Source organism: Lynx canadensis, chromosome C2, assembly GCF_007474595.2.
Source record: "Lynx canadensis isolate LIC74 chromosome C2, mLynCan4.pri.v2, whole genome shotgun sequence".
Lineage (NCBI taxonomy): Eukaryota > Metazoa > Chordata > Mammalia > Carnivora > Felidae > Lynx > Lynx canadensis.
In genome coordinates this window covers 75,430,746-75,439,408 of record NC_044311.2, presented here as the reverse complement: position 1 = coordinate 75,439,408, position 8,663 = coordinate 75,430,746, and the positions used below count along the sequence as shown (strand labels likewise).

General features: G+C 41.3%; 1 pseudogene; it reads right to left on the bottom strand.

Annotated features, from left to right (window-relative positions):
- Positions 1–1,375: 1,375 nt before the first annotated feature.
- On the bottom strand, positions 1,376–1,754 carry LOC115523859 (annotated as a pseudogene).
- Positions 1,755–8,663: the final 6,909 nt, after the last annotated feature.

Genomic DNA, 8,663 nt, shown 5'->3' with positions numbered 1-8,663 from the left:
TCCTTTGGATTGGGTGGGCTGTGGCTTTCCTATTTTCTCAGTCTTCAAAGGTGTAGTCCCACTAGAGGTTCTGTCCTGGGTTTGGCCACCTCTTTTTCCATGGAAAGCAGCTTACACCTGAAACTTAGACCTGAAAAACTTCACCACTTACCCCCGCGCTGCGGATGCTACTTGATTTTGTGAAGGAGACCAGAATTGTACTTACATATCTTCTGACACTGGCCAAAATGTGTTGAAAAGAACCTAAGTAACCTTGTACTTAGGGATTTCTGAATGAAAAATAACCACTTATTTAAATGTTTTAGCTATAATGTTTACTGATTCTAAACTGGCCACATTCTTAGATGAAAAAATCGGATTCGATGTTGTAAAGTTTAGGATTCTCTTTTCAAGAATAAAAATTCAAATAACTTGTGTTCCATTCCTTAGTGTTTAGTTTTGTGAAGAACAGTAAGACAGGATGACACTACAAAAACTGGACCCTCTATCCTTTTTTTTTTTTAATTTTTTTTTTTTAACGTTTATTTATTTTTGAGACAGGGAGAGACAGAGCATGAATGGGGGAGGGTCAGAGAGAGGGAGACACAGAATCTGAAACAGGCTCCAGGCTCTGAGCTGTCAGCACAGAGCCCGACGCGGGGCTCGAACTCATGGACCGCAAGATCATGACCTGAGCCGAAGTCGGCCGCTTAACCGACTGAGCCACCCAGGTGCCCCATGGACCCTCTATCCTTGTTGGTGGTAGCAAAATAAAGAGCAAAAATTTGATTTGGGTTTGTCTCAATTTAAATAGAGTTTGTAGTATGTATGTAATTATCTATTGGTTGCACCCACGTCCTGTTCTCACTTAGGGTGCATTTTGAAAGGGGAGAAAATTAAAACTTATTGGTTATTAAAACAAGAGGCTAATAATATTCTAGATAGTAGGTGGTACTCAAGGCACTTATTGGTTGATTCATAGCTCCGCTGCTCGGTCAACAGTTGAAATGGAAAAAGATGTGATGGTTTGCAGTTATCTACAGATCATCTCCATCTGGATGACCCCTGTATACTTTAAACTCAACCCTAAACCTATATCTAAGCTCATCAGCTACTGCATCAACCCTGCCCTGCCTTTGTGCCCCCTGTCTTGGTAAAGGGTATCACCATCCATCTAGTTGCCCAAAGTAGAAACCTGGGCATTTTCCTTTATTTCTCTCTTTTCTTGTTTCTCTTGCCCCTCACTCCTTACTTCTCATTACCTACCAAATCCTGTTGGCTCTACCTTTCAGTTTTTATTGATTGATTGATTGATTGATTGATTGTTGTCCAGGGTTTATTAAAGATGTTACAGCACAGCAGAAAGATTTAAATGGTTCCATGTGGTATTTTGAAGTCAATTCATCCCAGCTGTAGACTGGGTGACCTGAAGTTTGGATAGACTGACGAAGTCTAAGTTTCATTTCCTTTAGTGTCAGGATTTACTTCAATGATCTCCTGATCCAGGACTGAGACCTCAGGAACATAATTACTTCTCCTTTCTCTCTCCTCCTGCTGCAGCTTGATGGAGATACCTGTCACTGGGCCTCTCTGAATCCGTTTCATCAGTTGTGTGACACAAGCCTGCTATCTTGTTGCTGAGCTTCTTGCTGGAATAATGACGATCTCCTCTCACACGCACTTGTTGGTGTGGAAGTCATTGCCCAGGCACGTGTAGTACTTCTCCATGATGACCTGGGCACCTTCTTCATGGTTTTGGTGCAAATGCAGCCCATGTTGATGGTTTTGGTAAAAGATCGGCTCTACCTTTTAAATGCTACTTGAATCCATTCATTTTTCTCCACCCTTAGGGATACATCCCTCAGACCTCCATCATCTCTCACTTGGCTTGCTGGCAGGTAGCAGCTTTCTCATTTCCTTACCTTCCTTTTTACCTCACTCAAAGCCATTTTCCATATAACATCTGAGCTGATCTTCATAAAGTGCACATCTAATTGTCCCTCACTTGCTGAAAGCCTACAGAGACCCTATACTGCCTCTAGTTAATGTCCAGGGTCCTGTGGCTCACAAAGCCCTGGAGGAACAGGTGCTGGGGGTCTTTTCAGCTTTGTCTGTTGCCCACCCCAATTTCCATGCCACAGTCAGCTTCCTTCCGTTCTTTGAATATTCCTTCCTCCCTCTTGCTCTAGGCTCCTCATGTTTTCCTTATATTTTAAGTGCTTACCAATCTCCTATTTGTGCTTCAGATTTCATCTTAAATGTGGCTTTTTCCATGAAAGCTTTTCCTGACTTTCTCAAGTCTACATCAGGTTTCCCTGTTAGGGGCTCCTATACTTAGGGGGCTATATGTCCTTGGTCATAGCCCTGGTTGTGTCATCATTGCTTGACTGATTTCTCAAGTAGTTGATGAGACACTTGAAGATGAGGCTCTCTGTGTCTCAGTGTTGTATCTCCAGTAATTACCACATGATTGGTGCTCAATAAATATTTGTCTGTAGTTCATGGGAATCTAAAAGGGATGATTGCCCTCAGAAAGATTTGATAGCAAATATAATAAAATAATTTTTTAAGGAATTTTATTCTCAACTCCATCTCTATTCTTTATAGTTCTGACCTCCAAATACTGTAAAGTTTTGACGAGTGCATGTAACAGGATAGCCTGCCATGGTAGAAAAAGCCCCAGATGTAGCCAACTTTTTTTTTTTTTTTTTTTTCAACGTTTATTTTATTTTTGGGACAGAGAGAGACAGAACATGAACGGGGGAGGGGCAGAGAGAGAGGGAAACACAGAATCGGAAACAAGCTCCAGGCTCTGAGCCATCAGCCCAGAGCCCGACGCGGGGCTCGAACTCCCGGACCGCGAGATCGTGACCTGGCTGAAGTCGGACGCTTAACCGACTGCGCCACCCAGGCGCCCCGGTAGCCAACTTTTTTAAGGCTCTTACAACATGCCAGGCTGTGTCTGTGTTATGCACACTACACATATTATCTCATTTAATCCTCATAACAGCTCTATTGGATATATATTGTTATCTTCATTTGGCAGATAAAGGAATTGAAGCACAGAGAATCAGACCTCTGTTCAAGTCAATGCTCTGTCACCTATTAGCTGTGTGACCTTGGTCAAACAACTTCTCCTTCTGAATGTTCATCTTCTCAGCCATAAAATGGAGAAAACACTCGGTGACAACTTGGCTTCCAGATTTTTGGTTTTCTTGCACACCGTGTATATTACACCTTGGCCTCCCATAGGAAGGTCACTGATACAGTGCTGGATGTCATTGAACGAATGAATGTGAGCTGCAGCATGGTGATGTTCCAGCCCACCAGCCATCAGGACAGCATTAGCAGCATAGCTAGTATATTTGCTCTGTTAAATATTTTGTTGCAACTTTTCCTTACTATGCTATAAAAATATATGGAAAATGAAAATAAAAGTTCTGATGCTAGTGATTAATAAGAATAACTAACAGTTATTCAGCACTGTGCCAGTTATTAAGCTATTGGCTCTTAGCCTCAAACCCACTCTTCTATATTCTGCTTTGTGATGCAGGGACTGGGACTCTGCAAGCCACATTTTTCCTTTGCCAGCCGCTTCCTTTTAGGCTCTGTCAGTAAGCGACATTAGAGGGAGATTGCATGGCTAGATGAGGAGGAAGGGACTTACTCTTTCCTCTTTGCCTCTGTTTTTGTTTTTTGTTTTTTTTTCCTGGTTGGCTTCCTGTTCCTGACATCAGCATCCGGCAATGCTGCTTCTTCTGCTCTGGCAGAGGCAGTTCATTCCAGAACCAGTTTGCTATGGTTCAACTGTGTCCCCTAAAATTCATATGCTGTAGTTCTAACCCTCAGTATTCCAAGACGTGACCTTATTTGGAGATAGGATCTTTAAAGAAGCAATCAAGTTAACATGAAGTCATTAGGGTGAGCCCTAATCCACTATGACTGATGTCCTTATAAGAAGAGGAAATTTGGACACTGAGATATGCATAGAGGGAAGACAGTGTGAAGAGACATAGGGGGAGGATGGCTGTCTATAAGCCACAGATAGAAGGCTGGAACAGATCTTTTCTTCACAGCTCTCAGAAGGAATGCACCCTTCTGATACCTTGATTTTGGACTTTTAGCTTCCAGACCTGTGATACAACAGATTTTTGTTAGGTCATCCAGTCTGTGGTACTTTGTTATGGCAGCCCTAGCAAATAACATACAGTTCGATCTAGTTTGAGGTTTTACCATCTCACAAAGGCAAACTCATTGTATCTCTGCAGAGACACCAGCTCAGATAGCTGGCACCTCTTTTGGGAAGCCTGGGTCCCAAACCACTGGGATTCTTCTCCAAGCTTCTGAGTTGTAATAATGACAACCTCTTCCCTTTGTTCCCCAAGCCCTGTGAACTGCTTCCTGCTGTTGCTACCTCTGTGATAGCTGTGATAGTTGCCTTTTCAATTACTTAGTTAACAATTATATATTACGTAGTTAAACATTCTCTATTTAAAATAGACCTGCCTCAGGGGAAGGTTTGCTGCTGGCAGAGCCTTGGGGGCACTACCCTGGCCTGGCAGAGCTATGGAGGTGGGGCCCCAGTGGGTCTGGAAGGCCAGGCATCAAGCCTAAGAGGGTTTTTCTCCAGACTGAAGATCTAATGGCATTTACCTTGCTGGGTTTTGTACTTACTTGAAACCTATCCTTCCTTCCTTCTTTCCTGTTCCTCCCTTTGTAATGGGAATGTCTGTCCTATGCCTGACTCATTGTTGTATTTGGGAAGCACATATAACTTGTCTGGTTTCACAGGGTCACAGCTGGAGAGGAATTTTGCCTTGGGATGAATCACAATTCTAATCTCACTTATAATTGATTTAGATATTTAAATGAGAGTTTGGACTTTAGACTTTAGAGTTGATGCTGGGATGAGTTGAGGCTTTGGGGGTTGTTGGGATGGGATGAATGTATTTGGTATCCAATAAGGACATGTTTGGGAGGGGGGCCAGAGGCAGAATGCTATGGACTGAATTGTGTCCCCACAAATTCATATGTTGAAAGCCCTAATCCCCAGTATGGTTCTCACAGAGAGAGTGGCAGAGAGATCTTTCCTGGCACAGCCTTCTGCAGGCTGTATTAGGTAACTTTCCTCTGTTGCTAGAGACGAGAATCAAAGAACTCACAAATTTAGCACAATCGAAACAAAGATGGCAACTCTTAAGCAAACCGAAAGTGATGAATTTTGTTTTCATTTGAATGTTCATTGGACTTAAGCCTACTTGCTGAGAGTTTAATTGTTAAGGAAAATAACTAAACTGCAGAACAAAATAAAATGTTGAAAATATATAAAGATTAGGTCCAAATGGCCCCATAAAATTTAGGGTATCTTATTTTCTCACAGTAGCCTGTATGTTTCATATTCTGTTCAGTTTTCCTCTTCACATGCTGGCCTTATTAGGCTGGGAGCATCTTGAGGGCAAGACTGGGGGCTATTTAGTCACCTCTGTATCTCTTAGTATCCACTTAGTATCCAGCACTGTGGCTGGGCCATGCTTGACATTTAATGCAAATTAATTAAACTTAAACTTCAATTCTGGAAAAGGGCCTGTTTCAACTCCCCATAGCCACTGTCTTCTCCGACCCGTTGATGACCCAGATCAGAATCCATAGATAAAGGGACAGCCTGGTGAAAGGGGTATACTTTGTCCAGTTTAGACATAGAAATGACTTTCCGTTAAGGTGGGTTATTTTGAGAGGGTTAGACATGATTTACATGTCAGTCAGTCAGTCAGTGGCCAAAATGGTTCTCATGTCTGGAGGGAATTTATGTCTCTGCTCTGCTTTACTGAGGTTTTGAAACTTTCGTTACTTAATAATAGTTATCTATTTAGCACTACTGCATGTCAGGTGCAGTGCTGAGGGCTTTACACACTGATCTCTCCTTTAATAACCGCAACAATGCTATGAGATGGTGAAGCCATCTTACAGGTGAAGAATCTGAGGATCTGCAAAGTTAAGCAAATTGTCCAATGCCACACTGGGAAATGCAGTAATGGGGATTAAAATGCACACTAGAGTTTGGACCTTTTCCAGTGGTGTTCTTTGCTGCTCAAGCAGAGCCCCTCGCCCCTTAGAATGGGATGATGGATTTCCTGACTCTCTCTCCACACCAGGATCCTTTCTCTAGGCATAAAAACTCAAAATCCCAATTATCCCTCTGAGAAAGTGATGGCTAAATTTTCCAACCCCCAGGTTGAACTGGTTAATACATCTTCCCCTTCTCACATGCCATGCTGGAGGAGGCAGTTTGCAAAGTGGCAATGTGAGGTTCGGAGTGAGCAAGGACCTTTACTTTGTATGCACCCCGCACCAACATCTGTTGTCATCTCTGTACTTGGAAGGGCTGATATGATCACTAATTATGTTATAGATAGACTGCTGGTTATATAGGGCACATTTAATATTTTCTCTTTTCATTTATATATATCCACAGTGCTGAGCAGCAGCATTGTTAACCCAATACGGGGATCGTGTAAAAGTCTTTCCTAAATGGCTTTGGAATGTGTTAAAATATTTCTACATATTTTTATTTAAAATTTTCTTTAAGGTTGATTTATTTTTGAGAGACGGAGAGACAGAGCATGAATAGGGGAGAGGCAGAGAGAGAGGGGACCCAGAACCCGAAGCAGGCTCCAGGCTCCGAGCTGTCAGTACAGAGCCCAACATGGGGCCTGAACTCACAACCCATGAGATCATGACCGGAGCCGAAGTTGGACACTTAACCAACTGAGCCACCCAGGCGCCCCAAAGTTTTAAAGAATCATAAAAGATAAGAACTACTGGATCATATTTACTGTATCAGGTTTCCAGTATGTTAAGGCTAGAAGAACTTAAGTTAATTGAGAAATCTCTGGATAATGTGGATGATATACCCATAGATATACATGAAAGTTTCCCTTGAAATGGAGATGCAGAAAAAGTAGATTTTATTAATTCAATGTTTTTCTTATTTTTCACCTGTCGTCTAAATGTGTATTGAAATTCTGTAGCTTGAAACTTCAAACAGACTTGATCACATTTCTTTACCCTGGGTGAAGTGTCTTAAGGGTGAGAAGGCCACCTGGCTGTTTCAGAATGACATTGATTGGAAGTCCCCGTTCCCCAACTCCTCTGCCCCAAGCTACGCCTTGTCTTATCATCAGCTTATAGGTTCACACTTTAATTCTAATGGTATACCCAGAGGTGACCATCTCTGCTGGACTTATTTACTCAAGTTGAAGGTTGTTGTAAGACCGAGTCCTTGGGGGAAGCGATGGCATGGGTGTGATGGTGGCATTCCATGCCCTGCCCCAGCAGTATTACTGCTGCCATGCTGCAGCATCCTATGCTTGGAGGGTGAGGAAAAGGGTGTCCTCACAGGCTGATCCTTCAGAGTGATTTTGAGCCTGTTCTTGTCTGCCTCTCAAGCATCATTCTTCTAAGTTGGAGATTTTGTGCTCCCCATACACCCTCCAAACATTTTAAATTTAAAGTATAGAAGAATAGTATGATGAACTCCCATATACTCTTTGCTTTATCTCTCTCTTTCTATAAAATATTTTCTTTTGCTGAACCATTTGAAAGTAAGTGGCAGGTATGATGCTTCACTCTAAAAACCACATGTATCAGCTGAGTACAAGGACACTGTTCTGCATAGCTATAATGCTATTATCACATGTAAGAAACTTGACCTTGATATAAAATCACTGAGTATAGTTCATGTTTAAATTTTCCTTAGTCCTTAAAACATCCTTTGTAGCTATGTTTTTTGGGCAATGCAATCAAACCTTTAATACCACTTTTGTGCTAAGACGAATTCATACATAATTGGAAATGTCTTAGATTATCTCAAATATCCCAAGACTCAACTTTGATTAATTTTCTATTTCAAACCTAAGTCAATTTTCAATAGTGTTTGATCTAACAATATATTGAAACATGTGACATTTGATGTTAGTACTTTTGGAACTGTGGAATAATGCATGTGCAATATTCTCAATGTGTTAAAACTAGAAAGAAAACTTTTTTTTAGCTGTTTTTGTTGTTCTTGTTGCTTTTTTTTTTTTTTTACCATGTTAACCATTTTTAAGTGTAGAATTTAGTAGTGTTAAATATATTCATACTGTTGTGCACCAATGTCCATAACCCTTCTCATCTTGCAAAACTGAAACTCTGTACCCATTGCAGAGTAATGGCCCCTGTGGGAGCAACACTTCTACTTTCTGTCTCTATGACTTTGACTACTCTAGGTACCTCACATAAGTGGAATCATGCAGCATTTATCTTTTTGTGACTGGCTTATTTCATTTAGCATAGTTTCCTCAAAGTTCATCCATGTTACAGCACATGATAGGGATTTCCTTCATTTTTCAGGCAGCATAATGTTCGATCCTATGTAAATACCACATCTTGTTTTTCCATTCATCTGTCAGTGAACTTGGGTTGCTTCCGCTTTTTGACTATTGTGAATAATGCTGTTGGGAATATGAATGTTATTTTTCTATTTGAATCCAGGATCCAAACAAGAATTATGCATCCAATATTGTGTTAACAAATTCAATTTCTGCTAGAGATTAGCTGGTGTTGACTTATTGCTAGTCACCAGGGACTCAGACTCTATCCAAATGCACATGGATAGCATAGTATCTTATACATGATTGAGCTTG